This window comes from Oncorhynchus mykiss, chromosome 6 (genome assembly GCF_013265735.2).
Source record: "Oncorhynchus mykiss isolate Arlee chromosome 6, USDA_OmykA_1.1, whole genome shotgun sequence".
Lineage (NCBI taxonomy): Eukaryota > Metazoa > Chordata > Actinopteri > Salmoniformes > Salmonidae > Oncorhynchus > Oncorhynchus mykiss.
Window position 1 is genome coordinate 27531104 of NC_048570.1, and position 14480 is coordinate 27545583.

At 42.4% G+C, this 14480-nt stretch overlaps 1 pseudogene; it reads left to right on the top strand.

Moving 5' to 3' along the window:
• LOC110525642 overlaps window positions 1-11919 on the top strand; it is a 54466-nt pseudogene extending 42547 nt beyond the window's left edge.
• The last annotated feature ends 2561 nt before the right edge of the window (window positions 11920-14480 follow it).

The window sequence follows — 14480 nt, forward strand, 5'->3', positions numbered from 1 at the left end:
GTTCAAGTAGACTGATTTTGCTGTGATCTGATAGGGGTGTCAGTGGGCTGACTGTGAATGCTCTAAGAGACTGGGTTGAGGTCAGTAATAAAGTAGACTACAGTACTACTTTAGCTATAGGTGTACCTACCATAGGAGTCCCCGCAAAGCCTACCATTGACTATGTACATACCCAGGGTCCGACCGAGCTGCAGGAGTTGTGACCCGTTTTTGTTAGTTATGTTGTCGCAGTTGTGTCTAGTGGGGCATATGGCAGAGGGAATGCTGTCACCTCCCAGGTAGGTGTTTGTCCCCCTGTGTGCTGAGGGTGTCAGGTTCTTGTCCAGTTCTGGCATTTAGGTCGCCACAGACTAGTACATGCCCCCTGGGCCTGGAAATCGCTGATCTCCCCCTCTAGGATGGAGAAGCTGTCATCATTAAAGTATGGGGATTCTACTGGGGGGATATAGGTAGCACACATGAGGACATTTTTCTCTGTTGAGATAATGTCCTTATTCATTTCTTGCCAAATGTTCCTGTTTTGACTAATTTAATAGAGTGGGTTAGGTCACCTATATACCAAATTAGCATACCCCCTGAGTCTCTTCCCTGTTTCACACCTGGTCGTTTGGTGGATGGGACTACCAGCTCTCTGTAATCTCTGTAATCTCTCTTTCTCGCCCTCTCGCTCTCTCTCTCTCTCAGCCGTGAATTCCATCGACTCAGGGGGGACAGTGAATGACATCAGGGTATTTATATGTAGGGATGGGCATTTGACATTCTTTGACTGTTCAAGTACCCGCATTATTTTTTTTTCTCGAGTACTCGAATGGAAAAGCAAATCTATTTTTAGAACTCAAGGCCCGCACTGGAAAATAAATATTGCACGTTTATCTATATGCCAACAGACCGCAACAATGCCTAATTTATCATAACCATTACAGATAACAAATCCTAATTGCTAAATTGCCCCATATATATTCTGTCAATAAAATGTACATTAATTTATTGAAACCGTAATATCAACTGTTTATATTACATTGTGGAACACAATCTTAAAAAGGCAGTAACCTCAGCAGTGGTGCTTGCTTCTAGAAGCCTTGTTTTTGATTTATTTAGCAGACAAGATGTTCTTATTTCTCGAGCCCTTATCATAGTCAAGACACGCCTATTTCATTGTAAAGAAATTAAATATAACAGAATAAAATATAACATTATTTTTCCAAATGTAAAAAGTTGCCATTGTGAAGTAATTCACATCTCGTGCCTGGAACAGTTATTTTCAAAGAGTGATCATTTGAAACCTGGCTCAATTTGGCCAGTTGAAATATAACAAAAATCTGAGTTACAAACCAAAATCTGTCTTCTTTTCGATATACAGATGTTTGATTTAGTTTATTCTGCCTGTTCTCTGGAATTTAAGTGGATGAACATTTCCACATTGAACATTGTATGGTGATTAATTACAGCCACGACATCAGTTTGGTGAGTAGGCCTATGCTCAATGATTCTGATGAAAGTACGCTCTTTGTCTTTATCAAACCATTTTTGCATATTTTCAGTGTGGAACTTGTCAATGTTTAGGGGAGTTATAGCCTAGGGCCCTAGGCTAACCAATACTAAATGGCACTAGCAGTTTGCAAAGTAGCATAAGCGAGAAATAAACAGGACGCAATTATTCCAAAACTGTAGCTCCTTGTTGGAACACATATTTTCCTACTTCAATCAAACAGTCCATTTTGAATTTGTGATAAAACTTGACAAGGAATATATCTTGTGTATCCCATCATATTTGTTTTATAGACTTGTATTTCTGTAAGCCTAACATGGAACCCAAACCGGCTGCACGTGTGCGCCATCGTGCATAAATGTATTTTGTCCCCCTCCACCAAACGCGATCACGACACGCAGGTTAAAATATCAAAACAAACTCTGAACCAATGACATTAATTTGGGGACAGGTCGAAAAGCATTAAACATGCAATTTAGCTAGTTAGCTTGCACTTGCTAGCTAATTTGTCCTATTTAGCTAGCTTGCTGTTGCTAACTAATTTGTCCTGGGATATAAACATTCTGTTGTTATTTTACCTGAAATGCACAAGGTCCTCTGACAATTAATCCACACATAAAACGGTCAACCGAATCGTTTCTAGTCATCTCTCCTCCTTCCAGACCTTTTCATCTTTGAACTTTATATGGTGATTGGCATCTACACTTTCATAGTATTACCACGACGACCGGCAAAACAGTTCGTCTTTCAATCAGGGTATAACCAATGAGGAGATGGCACGTGGGTATCTGCTTCTATAAACCAATGAGGAGATGGGAGAGACAGGGCTTGCAGCGCGATCTGCATCAGAAATAGGAATGACTTCTATTTTAGCCCTTGGCAACGCAGACGCTCGTTGGCGCAATAATTTAATAACATATATTCCTATATTTATTTTGCAACGCTCGCGCACGCAATGCGAGTGGTATAGTCCGGGTATAAGGAGCTTGTGTGCACTCAGAACGCGTGTGTGGAGGGAGGAGTCGGAATGCAATTGAGTGAATGAGATATGGAGGGGAAAGGGAATTTAAGGAGAACAGTGTGATGCTTAACTTGTTTTCTTTTTTGTTGTTCCTTGGAAAGGCCCCATGTACAAATGGAACATTAGAGTCAGAGCAAATTACCTTTGTCTTCAAGACAAAATTTCACTTGCCCGTTCTGGCAGCCACAAAGCACATTCCACCAAATAGTTTTACAGTATTTAAAAAGAAAAAGTGATCTCTGGTTAAAGATCGAGCTTTGATGTTCGTTTGAGGACTCGATTACTCATGCTCATACCTAAGGGGGAGTGAGTGGGTATGAGGCCTCCTATCCTAACCCTTTCTGCTTTGTTGCTCTTTTAGGTGACACAGAATGCTGCCCTGTTGTAAGACCTGGGGTTAGGGAAGAAAGTGACTGCCCCTGACACTCTGGTTAATTTAGTCTACTTTGGGAGTTACTCAAGGTGCTGTTTTGTTTTCTGTCACTGTCAGATTGAAGCAATTAGATGTGTTTTACGGGGGTGTCTCAAAGTTATGTAGCCTATAAACTAGCCTACATTTTATTTCACAATCACAGAAATGTTTTTTGATTATGTTATTTTAGACATTTTTTTCTGCTCTTGCCTTATAGCTGACCCTGTAAAACAACACATTTCACCTATCTGGTGAATGTGACAATAAAACCATGTATTTTTTTTATATCTGGTGTATCAGGTATCTATCTAGCTTGCGTGAGTCGTCCTCCCACTTTCGATCAACAGACAAAGCATCAGGCATGTTGCGGCAGAGCAAACCTTCCCTATCAAAACAGAGGTTCTGTTGGCACTCTAGCCTTCACGCAACACTTAGCCTCTCAGTGACTTTGTATTTTCATTACGCATAAATAATGCCTTATGTGATTGCGTAAACTTGGCTTTCATTGTGTTACTTCCTCATTTCATAGACAATGAGACATGGAAGATGAACATGTTCTTAGAGAGGCCTTTTGTCATGTGACAGTGTTCAGTGGACCGGTCAGTCAACCTGCCAGACTACTGTCTCTGCTCCGGCAGGGCTGGTTGGTCCAGACTTGGGCTTGTCTGGCTGGCTGTCTGGTTGTGTCGGTCCGGCTGTGGATCAACTTGTCATAAACAAGCTCTCGTCCAGCTGCTTTTTCCATCCAGCCAGCCACCACACCCTGACTGACCTGTCACACAGACAGTGGTGGTGCGCCCTTGGTCCAGCAGAGCTTAGGCCTAGACGAGGCCCGATTAAATATAGGCTGGTCTGGAGCCGACTTGTCAGTATGTGGAAGTCAGACCAGAGACATCTAGGGAAATGTCCAGCCCAGCCAGCGATCCCAAACTATCATTACGCAGTGTGTACAGTGACTTTCAAACACAGCCACTGTCAGCTGAGTCAGCCAGGCTCCCACAGAGCTACTCTTTAGATAGTCTGTGCACAACAGACACATTGGCATCCTCTAGGTATGACAGCATTAGAACAGTGACCTCCTAATATCGGCTCACACAGGTGTTCTCTCAGTCACATCATTAAGAGAAAGGAAGTGGTGGTCTTCCTGACTGTCGGAAACCTCCTACCTACAATGTGATCATGTGTGAGTGACCCAGATGTTATCATTACTACTCTATTGTGATGTAGTCTGAAGTGAGAGCATCTGATCACATGGCACCTCATGATGCCGTGCAGAGGTGGTGTGAAGTGAGGTGCTCTGGAGGAGGAGAATGCGGTCAGTCTTTATGTCTTTAATGAGTCAGTGTGGTGTGTATTGTTGTCATGGGCCAATGGAATCGTGTCGGAGTGCATTCATGCTTAGGGGGCGGTTGTGTAATCCCCTGGCACTTGAAGTATGTGTACACTACACTGGAGCAAGAGACAGATCGTAAATTACTAGAGGAAGGCATCCACCCAGCCTGGCTGCCTGCCGTAAACTGGGCCAAAGTGTTGTTTTATAAATAGAGGGAGAGCGTGGGTCGTGGGGCTGGGCTCTGTGACGTCGCCAAAACGATACAGGGCCGCTCCCTTCTAAACTTCCTGTGGGAAACAATCTACAGCTTGTCTTAGGCTGAGCCCAGGTCACGTCACGCTGCCCAACTCCCCCCACCCCAGCTGGCCACCCCCTCACAGGGCTTATTCTACTCTTTGTTGAGGCAGACTGGATTTCGCAACCTCTTGTCAGGTCCATTGTGGATTCCCCTCACCTGTGGTATATTAAGAAGAGGACCAGGAGAATTGGCTCATTGTTTGAGGAAAAAATGAATCACTGGCACACTGTACACTAGTGAGAGTAGCAGACGTTCAAGGAACTAGGCTATAGCTAGCTGCAGCCTGTATGGAATCCTCCCAGATGAATCATAGAAAAGCTAAGAATTGTCATCAGGTTATGAAACTTAGACCTGGGTAAACATGCATGATGAATGTGACACCTGACTTATATAGAATCATACAAAGTACATTAAAGTGCTCTCAAATGTGTGAAAATCCAGATGTCTAGTTAGACATCTCCACCATTGACTTAATGGTTAGTCTATAATGGTAAGATTTTCTGACTAAACAGGTTTGCAACCGTTTTAGTTTTCTAGTTTGGAAAATGTAAATCTTTTGCAAATTAAGTGGTGTAGCTGCATTTCTGTACTGTATTTCCCATAAAAACAGAATGTACAGAACCAGTGTGTTGGAGCAAAGTAAGTCCCAGGATGAGGCACGGACTCCTGTTGCTAAGTTACAAATGTGTTTCCTATTTTTAGTACCTGAGACAAGGATTCTTTCGGAAAGATTGTATTTTCATTTTGAATAAAATCATTGAAACCAATTGAATTGTTTCATGCCATTTGCGCTATAGTAGTTAAATAAAAATTGGAGTCGGTTTGACCGAAAATTGGCCTCCTTGGTTGTTTGAAAGTGACTCCAGTCTACACTAAGATGTCTCCTACTTGAGAGCACTTTTCTGTGCTGCATGCTATCGATCCACGAGACCTCACATGAGCACTTCAACAAGTTGTCAGTGGTTTAGAGAAAGCTTATTCTTTCTTGTCTAGTTTAATTTCGATTTTAAAGTGCAATACTTTTTTCAATGCATGTTTATTATTTTAAGACAACAACTTAGGTTCATTTTTGCATGATTTGTTTAGATTTATTGGTCTGAATTGCGGACACATTGCAATATGTAGGAAGTTTCATTCATATTGTCAATAGGCAGCTGTTCCTCTGACAGGCTCTTGTCTGTATGTCCATGTACACAGAGCAATGTCATGTCTCGTTATGTCCACATCTCATGTACAAAGCAGTCACTTTGGCTCTTTGGTATCTGTCGCTCTGTCTCTCTGTGTCTCAAGGTCTGCCTCTGTGTGTCAGTTCTGATTCACTGTTTCTCTGTCTGTGCGTCTCCGGTACAGCAGTGTGTTCCCCAGCCTCAACATGGCTGTGAAATGAAGGGAGCAGGCTCTACAGGACTACAAGAGGTTACAGTCCAAAGTAGAGAAGTATGAAGAGAAGGAGAAGACGGGCCCCACCATGGTCAAACTGCACCAGGTACGCTGCTCTTTCAATGTAATGGAACAGTGCTAACAGCTTCTGCTGGCACGTGTTGCCACTTCATCTCTCTTTTGGGCAGCAGAAGTCCTAGTATGATGTCAGTGTGTTCAATACAATCAAGAAGTGAACAAGGTACAAATGTTGACTGGCTGTGAACAAAAATAGTTGAGCGCAATGCATACTGTACATGCTCTCTGTTCACCCACACAAGCTACCAGGCTCTCAAGTATAGCCTTTAGAAAATACACTGCTGCACATATACAGGCACATAATTGAGTATTGGAGACACACTCACAGAGACCTCTTCAGCAGCACACACACATTCACAGATATCAATGCAATGCTGCCTGGGCTCACACCCTCACATGGCTGCCCACCCACACACATTGAAAAAAGCATTGTCAGGGGCACAAAGCCTAAACAGGCCCCCTATCTCCTTGGTCTTTGAATCTCACAGCTCTTAGAGAAATGATCTTGACAAAACACTACCACACCATTTTAACAGACTCACTAAGGACGGACACACAGAGTAGATTCTCAAGATAAACATGAGTGCTCACAGGTGATGCTGTTACACCCCCCCCCCCCACGAACATACACACACATCATGCACTCTAAATCATACATATTCGTTGAGATATCATTTCTTTATGCCCACCAATAGACTACGTACTAATACATCACACATCATCCTGATCAGCGGTGGTGTGGCCTGCACACAGCCAAGTCTTCCCACATAACCCACTCCTCTTCACTTGTGGTCGTGATTAGTCTTTTTCTTTTTTTCTCTATTGTTCTGCGTCAGAACACATTTTCATTCTATTGTTTTTCATGGTTATTGACAGATTACATTCCTGAGAACGTAGCTGGAATGTGATTGTTGAGACTCCATAGTAATGATGTGTGTTTTGTTGAAGTGTTGACCTGTCTTCTGTTTGCCCCCGGCCAGGCCAGGGAGGAGCTGAGACCAGTCAGGGAGGACTTTGAAGCCAAGAACAAACAGCTGCTGGACGAGATGCCCAAGTTCTACCACAGCCTCATCGACTACTTTCAGCCCAGCTTTGAGGCACTCATCCGGGCACAGGTATAGCTATAGTGTGGCTGGGTGCACACATACCCAGTTTTACTCCCGTGAGCCATCTTTGTAATGCATATATACATGCACAGTTATGAATTATTAGGCTTAGGTATGTATGAGCATTCAGTTGATACACAAAACTTGTTCACATCTGTCCAATCCCAGGCCGAAAAGTTTCCAATGGGTTTTATTCGTAATTTTAGCAGATTGTTGATCTGTAGTGTTGTGTTGCCCCCAGCTGTCTTTTGACCAACAGCAGAGAGGGTGCTAGTGGAGTGGAGAGAGAGTGTAATCCTTCCTGTCTCCCTCCACATAGTCTTAACGTGATTAACCCCCCACGCCTCCCTGATTAGCCCGGGAGGCCCAGGTCTGTCCGTCTATCTGTCTGGCTCCAGCCTCTCTAACCTGCAAGCCCGTCTCGCTTTAACAGGACCAGCAGCTGAACCGGGCACCCTCAACCGTCGCCCACGCCTACCCCCCCGCACCCCACCCCAGCCATGTCATTTTGTTTTTGGGATAGAGACTGGCACACGCCTAATCAGATTGAGTAGTGGCCACGTCACTAGGCCAGGCTGGCACCCCACCCCCAAACACACTGACAGACCGAAAGCTGCCTATCAGACTCAAACAACATTTAGTCATTGATACAACCAGGCTAGCCCAGAGGGGGTTCAAAGGAAGTTGATATTTGCGCCCTTTGATCTATCCATAGTTCTGTCTTCCGTGACAGAGTTCTTTACTTTCTCTGTGTTTCTGTTAGATTACAACAAGAGGGTAGGCTTGTATGTGATGACTGTTACTGGAAGACTGGAAGTGAATGAAGCCCTCCTGGGCTGGCTGAGTAAAGACAGACTTGTGTAACAGCAGCGTAGCCTGATCTTCACAGCTCAGGAGATGGTGTCACTGGAGGCAGTCTGAATAAACTTGGCAGCTGCCATTAGGTCTTTGGTAATCTTGTTAATTGATCAGGATTATCTCCTCCATAGTAGCTCTGTAATGTAACACTGGACATCACCTCTCCCTAGAATGATGATTGTAGAAACATGGATCCAATGCCCTATAAGATAAGGATTTAATAGAGACAGGTTGTGGATATAAAACTGTTGGGTGAAGATTTTGGGCCTTCCCACTGTTAGTGTCCCCTTTTCAGTGCTCTGTCCTCTATGGACATTGGAGCAGGTCTGTACTCAGTCATCTGCAAAGAATGACTTGAAACAGTAATGAGGGCCCTCTGAAGGCAAAGCGCTGATGACTCAAATTCAAAAGCTCATCTCTAACTCCAGAACACTGTGAATGGAGGCGGGGGGTGCGCAGTTGGGCCAGAGGGACAGACTCCAGTGCTGGGCTGGTCTACACACCCACTCCTCCAACACAGCCACTCCTGGGTGGTCAGTCAGCACAGCAGCCCATGTACGGTCTGGACTCCCACTCCCCCGGACCTGCTGCATGGCTCCCAGGGCGCCCTCACAATGCCTCCCTTTGTTCTGAGCTCTAGCACCACTAGCAGGAGTTTCACGAAATGGCTATGAATGGGACGCAATGCTCTGCTGTGATCGGATGTGCCTGTCCACCTGTACAGATGCTGGATAATTGAGACATTGTCTGAGTGTGGATTCCCTGTGGTTGTTCTTGGTTAGGGTGTTCTGTACTGCTTGTACTAGCAGAAAGAAATGTGTTCTTTTGACACGCTAAATCATAATGATTTAGTTATATTGCACTTCTCCTGAGGCAATTGATAGACCAGATTGACAGAGATGGGATCTTATTGGATCCTCCAAAAAATGATCTCATGTACTGTATGTTTTTTAAATATTGTTAGTGAAATAAAGAGTTGAGGTCAGATGAGTCGGTGTAGCTCTCTGTCTAAATAAATATTTAGTCATCAGGGCCAGGGTGACGAGGGTGTGTATTTGGTCATTTGTAAAAAAAATATATATATATTTTTTTTTTAAAAAGGTAATATAAATAATTATGAATTTGGCCATTGGCTCCTTTTCATAGGTGGTCCGTGGAGTTTATGGCACATGATTACTGGGCTAATTGTAGAGACTGGATGACATAAAGGATGTTCACCCCAGACCGGACACAGTGATCTGGTGTACATTATAACTGACATGTATCCCATAGCTTTTTCACCAAGCCACTTTTTAAATGAAAAATATCCGCTTTAGCACTGGTAACCCAATACTCATGGCCCACTCATGTGGTCTAAGTGACAGAGTTCGGTATAAACACAGAGGCTTTTCAAACTGGGTTCCTCTTCCGGTTAGTCACTGGGTATACCAACTAGCTTCTGTTAATATAACTGGACTGAAGCTGGAACACGTCATGTGGAATAGACATTTGGATAGTTAATCACAGTTAAAATGTAATTAGTTGAAAATGGCTACATGATCATTTCTCTACCAGCATGCATCCTGTGACAAATCTCTTATAGTTGCATGTGGTTACGTCTTCTCCCTACCCAAGAGAGAGATCTTCATTTTCCTATCTGAAATGGCCTGTCTCTCTATTCTTCAATGCCTTGATCTGCCAGCAGCTCTTCTTTTATTCCAGCCTCTATGCAGAACACACGTGTGCATTTCCAAATAAGTCCGAAATGCCCCCTAAAGTGCACTGTAGCGTATGCATCGCTGCATGAATAAATATTGAAATGTGTGTGGGTTTCAAGGGGTTGTATTTCCCAGTACTTTCATTCTCGGCCCACTCTTCTGGAGTCTTGTAATGTGATTAAAGTCTATTAATCATCAAAGCATCTCTCCTGGGATCCTGACTCATGAACTGGGGGAAGAAGCAGGGGTGGGATGTGTCAAGAATGCTTTCAGCGAACACTCTCTATCTCATGTTCAGATTGGGAGAGAAAAGGCAGGGTCACTACCCACTGAAGAGCTGGGGTTTGTTTTAGTTGTTTGATTTCTACGGGCTCGCTCCTTTACGTCTGAATGGCTTCTCATTAGTGTAGGTGAAGGGCTATAGGACCATGAGCCTCTGCATGTTGTAAGTAAATTGTAGCTAGATTGTGGGGGTGGACTGGGCAGGGTTCTGATTTGAACTTTAACTGCTCTCTTTCCGTAAGACCCTCATCGTCTTAAAGTTTTCCACCCCGGTAAATTCACCATTATCTTTCCTTCTTTCTTTCAGGTGGTGTACTTCACGGAGATGCACAATATTTTCAGAGAGTTGACGGATCAGATCGACCAGGCAGGGCTGAGTGATGAGCAGAGGGAGAATGAAGCCAAGCTGAGTGAGCTGCGTGCTCTGTCCTTTGTCGCTGATGACTGAGAGAGGGAGAGAACACCAAGGAGAGGAAGGGCTCGCTCTATACCTCTGGCCTTGACTCCTTTCAAACCTCAGTGAATGGATTGCTCTTCAGAATCCTTCTCACTGTGCAAATGGACAGCTTTGGTCATATCCTAATCATCAACTGTTTCTTGCACTCATCTTCCCACCTCTCTCATCTGACCCTTTCCTCACGTCTAAAGAAACACTGATAGCAACTCCAAGCATTTTACCTGCCACCAAGCCATCAGCCAAGTGCTATTATCATAAGCCAATATGTATATATTTTTTAAATGATGGAATGAAACCGTTCTCATTTGTGGGTCACACCATAGAATTACACATATAACTATAGATGTGTAGGATATCTGTGGATCACAATTTCTTCTCAAAGCTGCATACTTGTTTTTGATCATTTGAGTTTTGTAATCTTTTCCAAATCAAGGTACGTACCAATATGGAATTTATTGTAACAAATTGGTGGTACTGTATTGAACACTAGTATTTAAATGTTATCGGACTAGAGGAAGTGTAGGTCAGAAAGCTACATTCATTTGAATCTCTGTAATTCTCCTTCCCTCAGGGTTTATGCACAGTGATCTAGCCTGTGCATTGTGGCCCAGGAGGTTATTTGTTGGGGTAAAAAATATATATATTGAAAGTAGTATTTAACACTAGCCACTCCAGCTTCCCAGCTATGGATATATGTCAAACTCTCATCTTCAAACCTCTGATGGTGACTGTATAAAACGTGTCAAAATGTTTGTTTGTTCCCTAATCGTCCCCTACTTCTGAAAAGGAAAATATGACAGATAGTCCTTGTACCCTTCTCTTGTTCTTCTTCACGTACAGTAGGTTTACAAGTCGAGCTAGAGTACTTGCCTTCCAAAAGCAACGCTCTTGCTCCCTCTAGTGACACTTACTGTTCATTGTTCCCATAGCTTTCCTCCATTTGACCGTAATCGAAGTGGTTCTTTGTTCCATTGTTTGTCCTCAGATTAATTATTGATTTAAACTCTCCAGTAAATGTTCCTACTACATAACAGATAAAATAAAACTAGGAGAGGACTATATCTATCAGTTATTGCCTAAGGGGAGGTCATGCATATGATTTAAGTACATCACTTAACTATTATACCCACATTTGTTGCATATTTATTAATGGAAAATGGATGAAATTGTTCCTTAGAATTCCCTCAACATGACAAATTGACTGGTTTTCTATGAACAATGCAATGAATGTGCCTTTACTTTGTGGACAGCTATGTACAAAATGCATTATTGACTAAATGTGTATTTAAAAAAAATAATCTTATCCAAAACATAGTTCTAGTTCAACTTAATTACCATTATTATTGAGTGAGAAACATGACTTGTAATCTGTTATGTTAATGGTCTTTATGAAGCTGTCTATTTTTTAGCTCTTACTTACCATCCTGTTTAGACATTGTTTTCAGTAAAGCTTTTTCCATTGTCATTTTCTATGAACAACCATGCAATAAATGGATGTAAGAAGAGTCTCCTTCAGTGATCTGCCTTGACATACACTTCAACTAAATGAAATTGACTGATGATAATCAGGTTCTTTATTAAGGAACATACAATAATATTTCTACATTGTTGGGAATTAGTCAAAATAGTGTCCAGTGAACATATCTCATCAATATTCAGTTTGTTCTTCCCATTTACAAATTCACTATTTAATGGCAACTGCATAAATTACATGAGAGATTCTCCAGTACTTTTGTATAATGTCTTGCCAGTAGTTTTAAAAATAGTCCCTGAAAATGTTATGCCATATGTGCACCACGTCATTGTGTTTTCTCAGGCTCTACTGTGTATGCATCTTTCTAGCGGTCACCCAAATGGCGAGGGGCCGAAGCTCATTGACTACATCTTGAATTGCTAGGGGCTGGCCCACGTGGGGAAAACGACACAGCACAATCCCTTTCAAACTAAGGATGTAATGGCTAATTGAGAAGATGGTAATTCTGCTCGTAGTATGAACTACACATTGACACACCCAGCCCAAAGCGGGAGGTTTAAAATAAGTTCTGGAGCATGTCTTTGTTTCAGTTGAATCCCTTATATAACTTTGGAGAAAGGACAGTGGTCAGTAAATGGGAATGATTTAATTGCAGATATCTTGTTCAAAGCTACTGTATCTCAGCCACAGCTTCACTGAGAACACTAAATCATCTCTAGAATCAGAGAATACACAAGTGAATATTAATTATTTTGCACTGTAAGAAACAGCTTCCCGAGGTTTAGATGCTACGTATTAGTCGAAAGGATGGAAGTGTGGCCCAGGGGGGCAATATCAGGCTCACCTAATGTCTACTTACCCACTCACTCTACCATTTAAAAAAAATGGCCAGGTTTTCTGCAAGGAAAATAGTTTGGTCCCATTTAATGTTGTTGTTCCTACTGTCTATAATATGCAAATAATGAAAATACATTTGACATACTGATGTCCAAAAATCTAAAAAGTATGGAATCCCCTGAAAACCGTACCAATTGTGTTTGATAGTATTGAGCGGTGTACTGTAGCAATAACCTCTATTGGCATGGCTACATGCTCAGTTTTTAGTACTATAGTGAGATCCAACAAACTGCATATCTTTGTCCAGTTACAGAAAACACAGACAGTTCATGTACAGTTGAAGTCAGAAGTTTACATACACCTTAGCCAAATACATTTCAACTAATCCTAGTAAAAATTCCCTGTCTTAGGTCAGTTAGGGTCACCACTTTGTTTAAAGAATGTGAAATGTCAGAATAATAGTAGAGAGAATGATTTGCTTCACATTCCCAGTGGGTCAGAAGTTTACATACACTCAATTAGTATTTGGTAGCACTGCCTTTAAATTGTTTAACTTGGGTCAAACGTTTTGGGTAGTGTTCCACAAGCTTTCCACAATAAGGTGAATTTTGGCCCATTCCTGCTGACAGAGCTGGTGTAACAGTCAGGTTTGTAGGCCTCCTTGTTCACACACACTTTTTCAGTTCTGCCCACAAATGTTCTATGGGATTGAGGTCAAGGCTTTGATGGCCACTCCAATACTTTGACTTTGTTTTCCTTAAGCCATTTTGCCACAACTTTGGAAGTGTGCTTGGGGTCATTGTCCATTTGGAAGACCCATTTGCGACCAAGCTTTAACTTCCTGACTGATGTCTTGAGATGTTGTTTCAATATATCCACGTAAATTTTCCTCCCTCATGATCCATCTACTTTGTGAAGTGTACCAGTCCCTCCTGCAGCAAAGCACCCCCATAACATGATGCTGCTATCCCCATGCTTCACGGTTGGGATGGTATTCTTCAGCTTGCAAGCCTCCCCCTTTTTCCTCCAAACATAACGATGGTCATTATGGCCAAACAGTTCTATTTTTGTTTCATCACACCAAAGGACATTCCTCCAAAAAAGTACGATCTTTGTCCCCATATGCAGTTGCAAACCAGTTTGTTTTTTTTATGGCAGTTTTGGAGCAGTAGCTGCTTCCTTCCTGAGTGGCCTTTCAGGTTCTGTCGATATAGGACTTGTTTTACTGTGGATATAGATACTTTTGTAACTGTTTCCTCCAACACCTTCACAAGGGCCTTTGCTGTTGTTCTGGGATGGATTTGCACTTTTCAAACCAAAGTACGCTCATCTCTAGTAGACAGAAGGCGTCTCCTTCCTGAGCGGTATGACGGCTGCATGGTCCCATGGTGTTTATACTTGCATACTATTGTTTGTACAGATGAACGTTGTACCTTCAGGTGTTTGGAAATTGCTCCCAAGGATCAACCAGACTTGTAGAGGTTTACAAGAAAAATTCTGAGGTCTTGGCTGATTTCTTTTGATTTTCCCATGTCAAGCAAAGAGGCACAGAGTTTGAAGGTAGGCCTTGAAATACATCCACAGGTACACCTCCAATTGACTCAGATTATGTAATTTACCCTATCAGAAGCTTCTAAAACCATGACATAATTTTATGGAATTTTCCCAGCTGTTTAAAGGCACAGTCAACTTAGTGTATGTAAACTTCTGACCCACTGGAATTGTGAAAGTGAATTATAAGTGAAATAATCTGTCTAA